Source organism: Xenopus laevis, chromosome 3L (assembly GCF_017654675.1).
Source record: "Xenopus laevis strain J_2021 chromosome 3L, Xenopus_laevis_v10.1, whole genome shotgun sequence".
NCBI classification, from domain to species: domain Eukaryota; kingdom Metazoa; phylum Chordata; class Amphibia; order Anura; family Pipidae; genus Xenopus; species Xenopus laevis.
This window is the reverse complement of record NC_054375.1, coordinates 103,995,336-104,013,469: the sequence shown is the minus strand read 5'-3', so window position 1 is coordinate 104,013,469 and position 18,134 is coordinate 103,995,336. Positions and strand designations below refer to the sequence as shown.

The following is an 18,134-nucleotide window of genomic DNA, read 5'->3' as shown; positions in this document are numbered from 1 at the left end:
AAAAAATCCCGTAACCCAAGTATTCAACAAAAACTATATCAATATACATTTGCATTCCAAACCAAATATTCTTGTTAACTGGGAATTAAAATATTTACCTGTTTGAACATCTAGATAACTTTTAAGCATTGGAAGGTTTCAGGTGGTGCATTGTTAGGTCATAAGCAAAAGGAATTCTGGGGGTTGTAGTTCATTTTTGTCTCAGTGAGTGATGGCTGCCTGTTGGAAGTAAGATTGTTTTCCCTCTGACATGCTTAATCATGAATCTTTCACTAACCTGAGATTATGGATCTAAGACGCCTAGTTTCAACATATGGAATGTAAAAGTAAGTTTGGCTTATTTTGTATATCAGTTCCAGCAGCTACAGTTTCATAAACTCATTACTTAAGTTTTAGAAATATGATTGTTATTCCAGGCTGTGTGTGAAGTTATTGTAGCAGGAATAAACAGACACAACTAAAGGGCAATGTACTTTTCCTACCAACACTGCAAAAAGATAATTAATATAGTGGTTGTATATATTCAGGAGCTTAGGATATCTTTGCACAGATACAGGTGCAACAATTAGATGGCAATCAGGTGTTCAGGCTTGATGAACATAGGGTAAATAAGGATATCTTAATTCTAGCCTTGTGGAAGGGAAGCTACACAGCCAAAAATTGATGTTTATGTATTTACAGCAGCTATATTTTTAGTCAGGCCTGATATTCCTCTGAATGTAAGATACATAATGTATGTTATTCATATTTTGGGATGGGGACATAAACCCCATAGACCCCCTGACAGTAATATACTGTACAACTGCCCATAACACAGCCATGAAGTATCAATGCCTTGGATAAAATATAATTTTAACAGTTTATTTTTTTAACATTCAAGTGGAGTGTCACATATAATAGTGATCCATTGTTATCCCATGTTAAAATATATAATATATGTTTTCCTATAGAATCGGAAGCATTCCATTGTACAATAAGATAACACTGGAGATTTTTAAACCATAAAACAGACCACGTGATTTAGATTTGCCAGTTTTATTCTGCGTTCGGCTGTGTGAGCATTTGCCAAATGTCACTTTTATCTCCGTTTACATGTAAGGGACCTGGGGTTTTACTTAAGTCTATTAGAAAATCATATAAATATTAAATAAACCCAATTAGGAATAATTATATCTTAGTTTGGATCAATGTACTGTTTTATTATCACAGAGAAAAAGGAAATCATTAAAAAAAAATTGGATTACTTGGATAAAATTCAGTCAATGGGAGATGGGCATTCTGTAACTTGGAACTTTCTGGATAATGGGTTTCCAGATAATGTATGCCATACCTGTAAAAATTAGGTAACGTTTTCTTTGAACAAAGTACTCAATACTGTCAAATACAGAATAACAGGATAACTCTTTGTGCCACTTTATAAAACATGTATTGATGAGCATAATAACAGAGGACATATTTGGAACCACTGCAGGTTTGGAAAAACAGTTGTTGCTTTTGTTAAGGCCTTGGGCTTACATGCCAGCAAGTAGTACAAAGTTGAAAAAATCCTGTATGATTGTATAGTATTTGTATGCTAGATATGTTCAGTGCATATAGTTTAGCCAACACATAAGATATTTGATACTGAAACATCATCTTTTCCTCAGGCCCCCTGACATTGCTTGTTTCCTCAGGCCTCTTAATATCACTTGGGCATACCTACACAATTTTGGGAGATGAATTCCCAGAGTTGGAGTTAGCTTAATTTGAATCACAGTGGAATTTTACTCCAGTTTCAATTTTGAATTCTGACAGTGACCTTTATTGTTGCTAGTATATTCACAATACTTACTTAATGAGGCTTGAGGATGTACATTATAAGGCCAAAGTTGGGGACACCTGACTCTCCAATATCTCATCAACCATGGATATGAATATGCCATTGATTATCACTGTGCTCTATATTCTTCTGGAAAGACTTTACATTAGATTTTGAATCTTTGTTGGAGGTTATTGCTTATATTCAGCCAAAAGAGCATTAGTGAGGTTTGGCACTGATGTTGGGGATCAGGCCTGGTTCACAGTTAACATTCTAATTTATGCCACTGGTGTTTTGTTTGTGGAGCATATTTGTGGAGCATATTTGAACAAAATTCTGGTGGAAAAGGGGAGTGCTATACATTCTAACATTTTTATATAAACTATATGTAGGGGCCCATAGGGGGTTAATCTGCCCCTATGGCTTTAAGGCCCCACCCTTTGCTCAGTGTTATTGGCCTAGAGGTGATATGACAACTTCCTGCCTCACTGCAATATAGTGTGTGTAATGAGTGGCCTCTTCCTCTTTGGCTGCTGGATGGTGATCCAGCTGGGTGTCCCCAGGGGAGCCTGGGTACAGCAAGGCCCAGATAGTCATGTGTCCAAGTTGGGGACCAGACAACCCTGTTAATGAGGAATAGAAAGTGGCAGATGAGCTCCCAGTACTAGTATGCTCTAGGAGTGTAATATAGTCAGGGTTGAGCTAAATAAGAGTAGTTTTGAGCTCCAACATAGGAGTGATACATTGGAGGTATCTCTCCCAGGCCATATTGCCTGAAGTATAGGGATCCCAGCGGAGAGGGAATCAGGAGAGAGTGATTGCCCTGAGGTTGATCCAGAGACCACTACCGGAATATTTTGCAGAGGTGAAGCAGGATGCCTGCCAAGTCTGTCCTAAGCAGTGCGGGGCCAACGTGGGCAGGCACCCTAGGCAGCCTGGCCCGGCAAAGCGCCCAATACGCTAGTGCGCATGAGCGAAAAAATACGAGTGCGCACTTTCGTTTTTAACGAATGCGCACTCGTATTTTTTCGTGCATGCGCACTTGTGTTTTTTTTACGCATGCGCACTCGCGTATTAGGCGCTTTGCAAAACAAAGATATGCGCACGTCGGCCAGAGCAGGGACCGGACTAGGGGATAGCAGAGGCAGAGAAAGTGCATGCCTGGCGCCCCTCCAGCTTTGGGCCCTAGGCACGTGCCTACTGTGCCTACCCCTACTTCCGGCGCTGGTCCTAAGGGAGTGTCAGCATGTGTGCAACTGCCCATAACACAGCCATGCAGTATCAATGCCTTGGATACAATATCATTTTAACAGTTTATTTTTTCCACTTAGCGAAGGCCCGGATCCTGCAGAGAGAGTCCAAATGTAACCCATGCTGCTACCTTAGGTGGACATTAACTATCTGTGGTGTGGATAGCCCAGATTAGCGTTACATATATTTAAAGGCCCCCACGTCTGGAGACTCCTGGGGGTGTGGGGTTGTTCTATAAATACAGGTACAAAGACATCATTTATTAATACCAGGTATTAGTAAATGATGCTAAACGTTACCAAACACAACAGAATAAATTGTGGTGACATCAATAACCAAGCCAGCAGATTACCCGTAGATTACAGCACACACTATTTACAAATAGATATAGTACAGTAAAATTAAAAAATAAAAGTAGTTGTAAAAACCTACTACAGGTTTGGGATCTTTTATTTGGAAATATAATTTCTAGTAAATCCACCACTGGGGTAAGGTCATCTCCCATAGGGTCCATTTAAAATTATTTCCATTTTCTCAGCTTGTACTTGATCCTAACTAAATTGCATAAATCCATATTGGTTGCAAAATCATTGTATTGGGTTTATTTCTTTTTTTTTTTGTAGTGAACTTAAGGTATTGTAACCTCACCCCAGCCCCCCATTTTTCAAACCAGGACTAGTTTCCACTTAAGGAACAGTAACACCAAAAAATGAGTGTTTTAAAGTAATGAAAATATCATGTACTGTTGCCCTGCACTGGTTACACTGATGTGTTTGCTTCAGAAACACTACTATAGTTCATATAAACAAAAAGAAATTGAAAGAAGGCTATACGGCACAGGTTAAATAGTGGATAACAACGTTATGTTCTACAGAGCTTATCTGCTATTTGTTGTGTAAATGAATGAGTTAATAATTTAATGGCTTTAACTACTCACCAGAGTAATGCTTTAACAATGCACATACAACAAAAGAACACTGGCCAGACAAAAACATGTTAACATGGCACACAATACTATGCTGAGCCTGCTAACATGCTTCCTTCAACAAAAAGTAGTTTTAATATTTTAATGTATCTGATTTATCAAATTCTGTAATTCTCGCAATTCTTGTATGGAAAACGATTTTTTTTTTTTTTTTTTTTTTTGCTTAACCTCATCCCCCTTAATTGGTTGGGATGGTAGAAACTGCTTTAAAGCAAAATGATCAGATTGATTCTGATGAATGGAACGTCTAATTTGTATCACTCATCTTGGCATCCGATTTCAGTAGTCACCTACAAGTAAGAAAACAAATGCAAAGAGCTGATTGGTTGCTATGGGCAATATCACCAGTGATGTTTTTACAAATACTGTCATATTTATGTAAATATAATTAAATATTTCTCCTTTATTTAATATATGATATATTTCTGATTAACAATTCATGCTTACATAGACACCAATGCGTTGTGTGTATATAAAATCCTTTACTTGCGCAGAATACAAAAGCCCTTTAGATCTGCTATGATCTGCTATGGTGCCTGTCCCCATTTCAAATAAGGGTTGGGCTTGTCCTAACTGTTCCTGCATGAAGCACAACCACAGCCCTGCAATTTCACAGGCTTAAGTTTCCTATCAGGTCAGCCTAGCTTCTGAGTGCACCTCCGCTCCCCTGCACAGCTCTGGAAAGGAGGCAGCAGGAAGTGGAACAGATGGGACAGGACTAGTACAGGACATTTTCAATTTAGCAACCAGAAATTAAACTTTTTTTAAGTCCATTCGTTCTATATTTAAAATAGTATAAGGCACTAGCACATTCTTGTTTGTTACTTTTCTAGAAAACAATAGCAAATAGCATTTACTGGTCAGATGTTTGAAAACAAACATTTCTGTGAACTGTGTTCATCAAGCGTGCTTTTTAAAATAAAACAATATATATATTTTTGGTGTTCAGTGTTTATACAACTGATTTTCTCTTTACGTGGCAGCTGAATGATAAAATGTATGGGTTTGCTTTGACTTGGCATCTCTGCATTTGATATTTTTTTGTATATAAAGACAAAGCAAATGGAACTGCTTACATTTTGGTGCATTTTATACTTTATTATGTTTATTTCTCCTGTAAAGCTTAGATTTATTTTGCAGGTGTAACCTTGTTTTCCTATCCGTGCATTTTAAGTTTCAACTCTTTTGATTCCTAAACAGTAAACAGAAACATCAACACAGCCATTAGGCCGACCAATATGAAAAAAGAGTCTGGAATAGAAAAATCATATGAATATCCCCAATATCAAATCACATGGCAATGCAATCCTTCAAGTTAACAGTGAATGTATGATATAGCCTCAGTCATCATGTATATACAGAATCCCACATTTCTGCTATACATTATTTTTTATATATTTTTATACTCCACATCCTCTCATGCTATAATAACCAAACTAAGAAATGTTTTAAACTGTGAAACAAGAATTGCTAGCTGTCATCAACATCCTTAATATTGATCAGGACATTTCTTTTCTGAGAAGCACTTACATTACAGATGGATAAGGCTCCCAAAGAGCAAGTAAGCATATTTAGCTCACCCTGTTAATTTCCCAAACATGTCAGACATAATGATAATTGTGTTGCTAATTGGACACTGTATTTATTATATGTTGCTTTAGGGAAAGGAATTGCATATTTTAGTAAATACTTTTTCATGGGATTTGAAAGCATGACAGAAAAGAAGATGACACTTAGAAAGTAAGAATAAAATCATGACCACAATTATACTTACGGCACAATCTACACCTACATTAAAAATACAGGTATGGGACCTGTTATCCAGAATGCTCTGGACCTGGGGTTTTCCAGATAATGTAACTTTCCATACCTAAAGTCTACTAGAAAATCATTTGAACATTTAATAAACCCGATAGGCTGGTTTTGCTTCCAATAAGAATGAATTATATCTTAGTTTGGCTCACTTACAAGGTACTGTTTTATTATTACAGAGAAAAAGGAAATAATTTTTTTAAAATTATCGATTATTTGGATAAAATGGAGTCTATGGGAGACAGCCTTTCTGTAATTTAGAGCAGTCTGGATAATGGTTTTTGGATAACGGATCCCATACCTGTAGTATAACCCCCCCAAAATAAACATTCTTTCAGTTTTAAGGTACAAATAGGGCATAGCTAATAATGCTCAGTAGTTTTGTAAAGAGGCTCTTGGATTCACTCTGTTCCAAGAATATCAATAAAGGCATTTTATGTTGATGGGAGTCCTGTCCCTTATTCCTTATGTAAATAATGAATATTCTGTGAGCCCCCTTTGACCACAATGATATATGAGATGCTAAATTGCTCCAATGCGCTTACCTGTAACAACCAATAAGAAGTTTTCGTCAGTCAGGGAACCTATGCGTTTATAATGTATGTTTAAGACATGTCATTACATTTTAGAAAGCATTATTTATATACACTATTTTGTATATGCACTATGTATGTGAGTGCTTTAACCCGCAGAACCTGCAATCAATTGGGACCCAGGGGAAAGGTGGGTCCAGACAGCTGGGTCTGCTTCCTCTATTGCTGTAAAGAGATCCCTCCCCAGCCTACCTGAGTGTGAGGGGGGGAATAGAGCCATGTAGTGGTTGCAGTATGCGCCAGGCCCTTCTGAATGTTTTTGCAGGGGGGCTCAGCATGGTGTAGTTATGTCCCTATGGCTTGGTATAACCATAACTACTGTAATTGTTTACTACCATCAGTCATCAATTTGCAATGCCCTACTGACAAACTGTGAAACTGGTGGCTTTTAACGAAGGGCCTAAGAATCAGATGCAGGAGTTTAGAAGGATGTTAACTGTGAATGCAGAGGAAAGTTGAAACAAAAAAGTTAAAACAAAAAAGGTTCCAGGGCACTCAGAATTTTCGCATAAATATATGAAGTATTTGTTTAAATTAGTTGATATTTCAAACCAACAGTGTAATCCTTAATCAAAGTATATAAACCACAGTACAAACCACAGAGTTTAATTTCCTTAACCCCACTCACCTCACACATGCGAGAAAACTTATAAAAACCCATTGTTAATGATGGGCAAATTTATTCGCCAGGCGCAAATTCACGGCAAATTTGCACGATTCGCCGCCAGCGAATAAATGCGCAAAATGCCCGCGAAAAATCGCTGGCAAAAATTCACCGATGCCGTTTAGCGAATTTGCGTCATTTCGCGGGAAATTCACGAATTTTCCGGTGAAGCGAAACAGCGCAAATTCGCCCATCACTACCCATTGTGCATCATTGGCATTCAAATACAAGAATAGAGAAAAAGGAAACAAAGCTTCAAAGTCTCCAGGAGGTATAAATACAAAAACACATCCTCTATGTTTTGATATTGGTACATGATCCATCACTTATAGTACAAGCTCACATACAGTACTTGATTCTTTTCAGCACATTGGAGGGTTAAGGGGTGTTCATCTCTTTTAAGTTTCCCTTCCAGCAAATGACCAGTGTAGGGACCCGAAGGGTTAATTCCCTACAGAAAGCCACATGGCTGAGTTATGGGGTTTCCCAGGTGCTGGGGCCAGAGCATTGTGGGTGCAGCATGACTGATACCAGAGGATACCACAAGGTGTCGCTGCTGCACCACTTTACTATAAAAGGGAGAGCCATGTGCTCAAACAGCCATTACAGATTTCTGCTGGATGTTACTTCTTGGAAGAGAGAGTGAATTCAGCAGCCAAGATGTAGAGGCAGGAGGCCTCTGAGGCTGGGGTAGGCAACCCCATGCCTGGGAGCTTGATCAGGAGGGTCCGAAGCACCTGAGTTCCAACCCTGGATGTGGAAATGCTCGTGCTATAGACAGTGCTGGGAGCTACAGTTCAGCTATGGATTCATGAAAGATGCATTTCTTGGATAAAGTATCTCATCGCTGTGGATGCCTGTTTCCGCTCTGTGTGAGCCTGCCAGCTCTGTGTGTGAGCCCTCTGTGAGTCTGCCTGGGGAGAGTAGAGGAAAGGGGAAAGGATCCTGCGGGGTTTCTATTGCATCACAGGCTGTTTGTGTGCCTGCCACGTGGGAGCCAGTATCTTGTCCATCGGGAAAGGTACTTGGGAAAGTAGTACTACCTGGAACAATTGTGCTCTTGTTGGGAAAAGGGACATAGACTTTTTTTCACCAAAGGAGTAGTGCGGGACTTTGCCTGGTAGAGAATTACCAGGATAGGACTGGCACAGGGTCACCAGGCTATTGGGTCATGCTTTTAAATGCATATGTGTACTTTTACAGTTTATTTTCCCTTTAATCTGCACTTCCTTGTATAAAGTTGATATTTTTATAAAGCAAGTGTGTGTATTGAATGTTTTCCTAATGGGGCCACCCGCAGGTGTATTACCGGATCCCATTAGGTGGAGGCACTGCCAGAGGAGAGTTTTTCCAGTACCCTTTCACCTAACAAAGGGAACTCAGGACCTGTAATTGGTAAGGAATGGTATTATGTATAACCTTTGGCACAGAGGGGTGGCCCAGTAACCATAATATGTTAACAATGTTCTCCAAAATAAGTTTTAAGTATATTAAGCATGTGCTTAGTGTTTGCTATGAAATATAATGAACAGCACATTTAATATAAATGCAATGTGTAGTGTGACAATCAAACTGCCCCCTAATCACAAACTTTTTAACCATTATGAATATGGTTAAAAGTATTTCCAAGCCATCATAGCATTGCAATAACCATAATTGTGGCACCAAAAACAACCAGTTGCATGCTCCACACTTTAGAATTCTCTTAAACTCTCTTCATTTCTTCAGACAGAGAATGATCGGAAGTAATCATTTTAAAATTCTCAATTTATTAGGAATATTTGAAATCTGAGTGTTTGTACAAGGGTGCAAAAGTGCTGGGAATTTCCTGATACAAGATGAAAACCTTGGCTTAGATAGCAATTCCTCCGCATGTTGGAAATGTGGCATGTTTAGTGCAGAGAGTGCAACTGCACTTTGCACTAACCATACAGTCCCTCATTAAGAGCCCAAAAAGGCGGAAACAGTGGGGGTGAGAATGGCGGCATGGGAAGGACACCTCAAGGGAGTGTTGTGCGCATGGCCGCCATCAGGGGGGCACAGGGGGTACTACTGTACCGGGCCCGGACCTGAAGGGGGGCCCGCAGAAGCGTCCACTGAAAAATTTTCAGGGGGGGAGAACAGACGCTCCAGCTGCGTGCGCTCTCTCTCCTAAGGAAGAAATGCAGACTCGCCTCTACTCACTGATTTACGAGGCTGCAGTGACAGCTCTGTCCGTGCTTCAAATACTTGTTGAGTTGCAAACTCCCTCCTCGCTCGATCCTCCCTCCTCAGCTCAGCCCCTCCCCTCTTAGCCCTCCTCCGTGCTCAAGGCTGACACGAAAACCCTAGCTCACAAGCTGAACACAGAGCACGGAGGAGGGTTAAGAGGGGAGGGGCTGAGGAGGGAGGGGCTGAGGGCTAAGGAGGAAGGATCGAGCGAGGGGGTTGTTTGCAACGCAACAAGTTTTTGCAGCATGGACGGAGCTGTCACTGCAGCCTCTTAAATCAGTGAGAAGAGGCGAGTCTGTATTTCTTCCTTAGGAGAGAGTGCAGCAGCCGGGGCGTCTGTTCTCCCAATGTCCTAAAATGGATCCCAGGGTCTCCCCCACTCATCCCTCCTCCTTCCTCTCTCTGCCTCACACACTCAAGGCGCATCCAGGGGGAGAAAGTGCCCCCCTTTGGCCCCTATGTACAGGGCCGGACTGGGGGGACCACTGGGACTGCCATCAAGGGCCCCCCCGCCGGCCGTCCAGACCCCCCCCTCTCCACCCTTCCTCCCCATCTCACCTATTGCAGTGCCCAGGGTTGGACTGCTGGGCCTGGGGCTCAACAGGACTGCCGTCCAGGGGCCCCCCCACCCCTCCTCACCTATTGCAGGGCCATCGGGCACACAAACGCTGACATCGCTGCCCAGCACACCGCGCATCACTGTGCATGCGCGCACGTTGCCGCACGTCAGGAAATTTTTATTTTCAAACTGGGATTGGGAGAAGGGGATCTGGCCCGACGGGGGCCCATGAGGGTTGGGGCCCACCATGTTTTTTTCATGGTGTCCCGCCGGGCCAGTCTGACCCTGCCTATGTGTGGATGCCCACTGGAGCCCAGCTATGCTGCCCTTTTTGAAATAGCAGGGCCCCCGTTGACCACAGTGAAGCCGCGCCACCTCTTCCATCTGAAAAGCCGAATAGCTGAAGTCCTGAAATTGGCGAAAAGACCCAAAGTCCTGAAGCGGCGAAAAGACCCGAAGTCACGAAAGAAGGTGTAGTTGAAGTCCTGAAGCCACAAGTTCAAATCCCCTGCCCGCCAATGTATTATTGTAATACTCTATAGGCCCCTGCCACCAATGGTTTTTTTTAAAATTTTCTCTGGGGCCCCAATTTTTTTTACTTGTAAGGAGAGGCCCTGGCGCCAATGTTTTTTTAAAAATATTCTCTGGAGCACCAATTTTTTTTTTTTTTACTTTTATGGGGGCCCAATGTTTTTTTTTTAAAAAAAACTTTTATGGGGGCCCTGGCACCAATTTTTTTAACTTATAGGGGGGCCCTGGTCACCAATTATTTATTTTAACTTGTAGGGGGGCCCTGACCACCAATTTTTTTTTTTTAAAAAAAACTTTTTTGGGGGCCCTGGTGCCACAGTTTTTTTAACTTATAAAAAGGGGCCCTGACCATCAATAGCTTTTTATAACTTGTGTGTGTGGGGGGGGGTCACCTTTTTTAGTGCTGATGTCTGGGTGGTGAAGTGGGTGGGATCTGGGGTGGGCGGGGTCCAGGGGGCCCCGAAAATTTTGTTGTACGGGGCCCCGTGATTTCTAATGGTGGCCCTGGTTGTGCGCAGTATGGCTCCTGTAAATACAGGACACCTTTGACCATGCTATACTGAGAGTACAGTCCAAGGTGTCCCTGTCAAGAAGCCACTGACATCTCCGCAATCTGTATCTTACATTCTATAAGTTAAGGACTGCCAGAAAAGTATACAGTATAAGGTTCTGGATAGCTATGAGCAAAATGGCTAGGACTCACGCTGCTATTCACCATGGGTACATTTTTTCTTTCTTTAAACTGCTACACAATTTTGCCATGAATATTTTCACCACTAAAACACACCCATATATTTTGCATGGAAAAAGTGAATTTGACTTCACTGCAATTTTTATGCAGCAAAAAAAACACCCATTAACCCCAATGCGTTATGCAAATTTTCACCAGCTTCACCCATGGCAAAATGCAGAATTCGCATTATCACTAGTTCTGGAAAATCGTTGTCTTCAAGTGAGCACTGAGGCCCTCATTAAGTACAGGTTCTCTGGGTTGGGAAGCGATTTTTGCGTGATGGGGGTTATAATCTAATAACTAGATTAAATCCTTTTTCTTTAAACAGTTTTAATTTTTCTACTAAATAGGCACTTAAGGGCTGGCTCCTTAGGCACATATTTAGGGTGCCTATATATAAATATGTCCCTGACTGCAACATGCCTATAATGGCATAAAAATGCATTTTGGATTTTCTCCTTTATTGTTAAACCATGTGGGATTTGGGGTGAACACAGAAGTCTTTGTTATTGGGCCTGCAACTCGTTGACAGAAATGATGTGCAGTTTCTTTTGCAAGGGAATGTGTCCAAAATGTAATATTTCACGTATTATTTTTCTAGACATTGGATATATTGCAGACACATTGCACTATGCTAAATTCCATCCCCTCAGCACAATTATTCAGAAGGTACAAAGCAAGTCAGCAAGTGTTTGTCAGCAAGCTGAAGCATCATGCTAAAATGTGAAGGACGCACAGGGCAAAGATTTTATCTAGTTATAAAGTGACAGGTATCCTCTCTGAATAACGTTTTGAGAGATGGGCCCTGTATAGTGTAATGTGCATCATTCTAGGCTGTGACAGAATCATCAATTCTAAATGCATCATTGGGTAAAAGAAATCGTGATTTCTATTTTTCCATCTAGAAACACTTTTTCAGGCTAAGATTGAATGCTGTGCCTTTAGGAAACATTAAACAATGACAGTCTGACAAATCTCTATTGTGATGCTCATGTCTGTGATGACACTATATAAACTACTATCTCAGCAGTAACTTTATACTTCAGGGGAATGGGATATACATGGGTCAGGACTGACAAATACTTTGATGCCAAGGCAGTGAAATTGGCTAAGGTCTGGTATTCTTTGATTAGGCACCACAAACTGTAATCTACCTGCCCTAAGCTTTCAAATTCAGGAAAATGTAATACAAATATTTCAAATACTTGTATAGAATCTATTATTCAGAATTTTTGGGACCTGGGATTTTCTGTATTATGGATTCTGGAAATTTCTGTAATTTGGATCATCTTTAAAGAGATACGGACACCAGAAATTAAACAATTTTTTACATCTATCATGTCTTTCACCTGTCTGATGCCCCATGTTCATGTATGAGGGAGGGGGCTGCCATATTTGTGAAGCAGGAGTCTGTTAACATTAGAAACTTTAACTGACAGGCTGAGATGGGACAGTCAGGTTGGCAAAACTGTCAGGTTTAGGAACTTCAACTAACAATTACTTACAAAAACAAACCTCTCAGCAGGTCAACATGACCTATAGGTAACTTTTAATGTACATTCATATTTGAAAAATTTTTTTTTTTAGTGTCAGTATCACTTACTACTAAAATCATTCAAACATTAAATAACCCCAATAGTGTTTTGCCACCAATATTCATGCAGCTTAGTTATCATTGCACAAGCTACTGTTTATTATTACAGAGAATAGGGAAATCAGTTTTAAAAAGCAGTTATTTATAGCTTTCTGGATAATGGGTTTCTCGATAAGGGATCATGAGATATATATGCCATGTTTATTTTTAATTAGGAATTAGGTGGTCTGTAAATAATAGAGAATGTTTGATTTCTAGAGACAAGCAAATGAGCAGCTGCTTTGCAGGTGGGATTGACAAGCACCACTAACTTATAATGCTCCAAAAGCACCTATAATGCAATTGTTTGGACCTATGGCCGAACGATCGTATTAACCTGATATGGCCCTGTCGTTGGTGGGCATATTGGGAAAGATCCGCTTGTTTGGCGACCTCACCAAGAGCGAATCTTATTGTGTATGGCCACCATACTGTATCCTGTACAGGGACTGTATGCCACCTTGTTTAGAATTAGTTCAGTGAATAGGGTTTGAGCTGACTATACATTAAGCCTATTGTTTTATCAATAGGGTTTGTTATGATCTTTAAGGAGGCACTGGTAATATAATTATTAACACTGCAAGGACCAAACATGGTTTTTCCTGTTTGGCTCATAACATAACAACATTTTCAGATTTTTCATGATTAAAACAATTTCGTACATGCCTATTAACTGAACTCATGTTGAAAAGCAGCTATACTAAACTATACTAAAAATAGTGCCATATACTGTAGGTAAATCATATGTGCACTACATTTAAACAGATACCAAAAGCAGCACAAAATAGAGCAGTGTTGTATTTTTAAATAGTACACTCTTCATGGACAGTCTGTGCAAAGACCTTAGGTGCACTGAACTTTAACTAATAGGCTAAGCTTTGCTATAAACATAAAATAGAAGCTCCCTGTCCAGACTGCTGTAATTAATTCAGGGAATCAAACTAAGTACAGAAAGCTTATTTGAGACAGTAGAATTAATGCAACAACATTTCCTAGTTCATATGAGCCTATGAAAGTGATTGCAGTTTTCAGTGCCACGTATTTCCTCTTATTTATCTGTTAATATTCCCTGTAAGTACTCTTACTAATTGAAAGAATTACTCAGGGTACTTTCAGTTAATCAAATGATGAAGGGATCAAGCTACATCTTGAACTAAAGAATGATCTATAATTCATTGTTTTCGATAATTATATTACAATTTTTTATTAAGTCATTCTCGACAAGCAATTTTCCCTTCAATGTGTTCCTTCTGAATACTAATACTAAAATGCATTACTTAAGCAGAATTAATTTTCCAAAATCCACTTTTGTTTTACAAGCATGGGATATAAATATAGTCAGATTATTAAGATTATGTAACCTACATCCCCTTTCTATTAGTATGAAAAAAAACAGGAATAATGTGCATGTAACCCATCTTAATTAATATAATTTTGCCCTTTTAGAAAGTTGTATTTGAAAAATTTAGGGAAATGTTTGTCAATTGTAATTTCTGAATACACGTGTACATTTCCAATTAGGAATAGCATTTATATGTTCTTTTTAATGGCAAGGGACAAACCTGTTTGTGTGAGCGTGGCTTAATGTCTTTAATTGCTAGTAAATACTGATTTGATGGTATACCATTTACAACCCCCAGCTGCTGCCCTAACACCATTCATAGCCTTGTCATTTCCTGTATAGACTACTGCAACATACTGCCCTGTGAACTCCCTCTGTCTAAACTGACCCACCCCAAGCCATCATGAAGACTGCTGTCAGACTCATACATCTCTCTTCCAACTTCAACAATGCAACCCTTTTCTACAGTCCCTGCACTGGCTTTCTGTCTGTCATACAGAGAATTTACTTCAAAATCTTGTGATTATTTATAAAGCACTCAACAATGCTGCACCACTATCCCCTCTCAAATTAGCAATTACACTTGCAGATGTAACCTTCAGTCTGCATATGACTTCCTTCTCTACTTCTTACTTTTTCTCACCCTTGCATCCATGATTTCACACATGCTGCATCCATCCTCTGGTACTCCCAGCCCTTCCCATGAACCTCCAGTCCCTCCCAGCACTTCCTGTGAACCTCCAGTCCCTCCTAGCCATTCCCATGAACCTCCAGTCCCTCCCAGAACCTACAAATTTTCAGGCACTTAAAACCAACCTTTTCAGCAACTTGACCACCTTCCTAATCCCCTACAATTTACTACAAACATACACTACATATATACACACACACTAACTCCTGGTTTTCCATTTTACACTATTCACTTAATCTAACCAACAGGTTCTCTAATCAACATTAGGTCCCTCCTCACTAATATATTGTCCTTAGTGCATTTAATAGACAATGACACTATTAACAAAAACAATCATTGACTAAATTAGGTAGGTATGGAATCTATTATATATTCTTATCTACTATGGCATTCTTCAGGGTGTACGCAATTCTTAAATATGTCTTAACATTTCCTCTTGAAAGTTGAATTGTATACTGGAAAATAAAATCAATATAAACGTTTCAGGTTAATGAAAACCTCGCTGAACTCGTGCCATTTTCTTATGGTTGACTGTTGTGGTGAAGTGAGGAAACAGAGATACTGGGATACAAGGGGCTCTGGAGGAATGTGTTCTCTACACATATCTGCTGATAAAACCACCTTTCCGACACATACAAGCTTAGTTTAAGATAATACTGGAAAGCTAAAATTAAATTTTAATACAGTGCCCCCAAAAAACTGACTGACTCAAATCAGTGACTTGTCTTTGACTGTCTTTCTTTGTTATGGAGGTAGAATCTCTGAAGGGGAGGCCTTTGTCACAACCACTCTGTGGATGCCTGTGATTTCTCCTTTATTAAATAAATCACCTACATGGTCAAAAATGCAAAAATTGCTTTTCATTTAGCACGTGTGTTAATCCAGTTTATTACTACCATATTTTCTTTCCCAGATTTTACATTTCAGGCGAATATCTATGACGCAGGTTTGAAAACCCCATCAGTCAAGGACCACTGTGTTTATGTTTATGTGATCTGTTATGTGATCTGATGGATCTTCATAGACCCTGTAGTGATTTGATTTTTGGCCCAGGACCAATCAGGAAAAGATCCACTAATTAGGTGAGCTTTGCAAACCAGCAGATCTCACCTTGTATGCCCAGCTTTACTGATAACCAGTTCATTTAACAAGTAGTTTATATAGTAATAGTATACTGTATCTGTTTGTATGTATAACTTTATTTGTAAAGCGCTAAGGAGTCACAGCACTGTACAGTGCATAAAAGTACAATATATATAAAAGTATACACGGGGAAGACAAATCACATAATAAATATACACAGAATCATATCAGGAAAAAGAGCATAAATGCTATGTGGTAAGAGATGTAGTGGGAAGGAGGTTACTGGCCCAGTAAGGAGGAATTCAGGGATTGAATTCCAGAGTTAAGGAGCAGCAAGATAGAAGGGTTTGAGACGAGAGGTGGCAGTGAATGTGGATAGTGTGAAGAGAAGGTGGCTCTGAGAGGAGCTGAGAAGATGACCAGGAACATATAGAGACAAGAGAACAAATATAGTGTGGAGCTGAGTGGTGAAGGGCTTTGTAATAGTAACTTGATTAACAAACTTCTTCAGCTCCTGCAATTGCTCTGAAGAACTAAAAGATGGGGATAATTACAGTGTATTTAGGTCAATGGCACACATGTTTCTGTTTGCATTTTCAGGACTAAATTCACACCATGGGGGTTATTTACTAAATTCCTAATTACAAAAACCCTGAAAAATTTGTGTTTTTTTTTAGTATAAATTCTGAATTTTTAATGAAAACATTTTTTCGGGATTTATTAAACCCGAGGATGTAAAAAGTCTAAGTCCAAAAAATTGGATGCATATAGTAAGTCAATGCGAGAAGTCCCAAAGATTTTTTAATCTGCGATGGGTTTCGTGAATAACACAAATATTTTGGGGTTTTCGGGCAAAAATCAGAAAGAATCTACGTTTTGGATTGGAAAATCCATTTTTTTGTATTTCAACAAAAGGCAGAATGCAAGTCCACGACAAACTCTTTGTATTGGGGCTCTGTTGAATGTAGGTATATATTGTCCTTTTAAGAAACTACGGCTGTGATGTCATTAGTAGTATATGTACAAGTTAAGAAATAATCTCCTCCACTTGCTGGACTGTGATAACATACCTCCAAACATTTGAAAAATGTTTGTTTTTTTGACCATGACCATTTTATAAACAACACCCCTAAATACCATGACCATATTACAAAATGTGGCAGGTTATGGAAACTTTGAACACATTTCTGTGGTTTTTAGGGTCATGTTTTATGTGTTAGTACAGTTTTGCTTATGAAGGTAAATTCCCCTTTAAGCTGCAAGCCTCCATTTTCCCAAGAGATCTGCTTATCTTAAATAGTTACAGTTATATCTAAGTGCAGATGCTGAGTCTTCTGGACTCTGCCAAAAGCTTCTAATTTAATTAGGTTTAAGAAATTTTGTATCTGGCGTTCGTGCAGAATCTCAAAGGGAAATGTGAAACATCTCAGTAAGAAACCAGGACTGGAGGCTGGACTGTCCTGTGAAAAAGGGATAGTTGGGAGGTATGTAATAATGCTTTTGTGATAAGTGACATTTTGTGGCTAGCAGTTTTCTTTATTTATATATGACACTGAATTTATCAGAGCAGTCGTTTTGTAACCCTTGGAAACACAACTGTTTCATTTCAAAAATGACAGACTTTTTTTTTTTTGTCTGATCTTAACAATGCATTTGCCACTCAAGATAAAATGGTACCATTTCCATAATGATCCGCTTCCTCGCACAACAGACTCAGATTTATTGACTGAGAACTTGTTTTAAGTGAAGGTGGATGCTTGATGGTTTTGTATGTTGAGTGTTATTACTATTCTTCTGAATGACAGGAGTATATTAACATAATTTTAAAATGTAGCATGTGGGAAGTACTAGATGCAAGAGTGAAAAGAGGCATTTGCCTATGTACCATAGAATACATCCATTGGTCTCCTTGATAAAGGCCATTCACCTGTGACTGAGCAATCCATTATGTTGTATCTGCTCTTTCAGCAGAAATGAATGGCATTTGTTTTCTGTAAGCATAAAATACTCTTCCAATCAAAATATTCATAAGCAATGAAAACAAAAAGGCATTCGTGTTAAAACTAACTTCATATATAGCACTCGCTTTAACATTTTAAAGCAATAGAAATTACTTTAAATATTTCCCCCTGATGATATAGAGCTTAATATAACAGGAGTAATGTTTAGTCTATATGATGAGCAAAAATGTGCTGTTTCTCTTCACCCAAAAAAATTCAAAATGGCGAAAAATGTGTGAAACGCATTG

The 18,134-nt window shown here is 39.4% G+C and overlaps 1 protein-coding gene across 1 annotated transcript in view; it reads left to right on the top strand.

Annotated features, from left to right (window-relative positions):
- Window positions 1-208: 208 nt before the first annotated feature.
- Window positions 209-18,134, top strand: part of bmp7.2.L (bone morphogenetic protein 7, gene 2 L homeolog) — a 51,443-nt gene continuing 33,517 nt past the window's right edge. The window contains exon 1 of the mRNA XM_018250673.2: window positions 209-326. The gene's annotated coding sequence lies outside the window, so the exon portion shown is untranslated. The remainder of the gene's footprint in view (window positions 327-18,134) is intronic.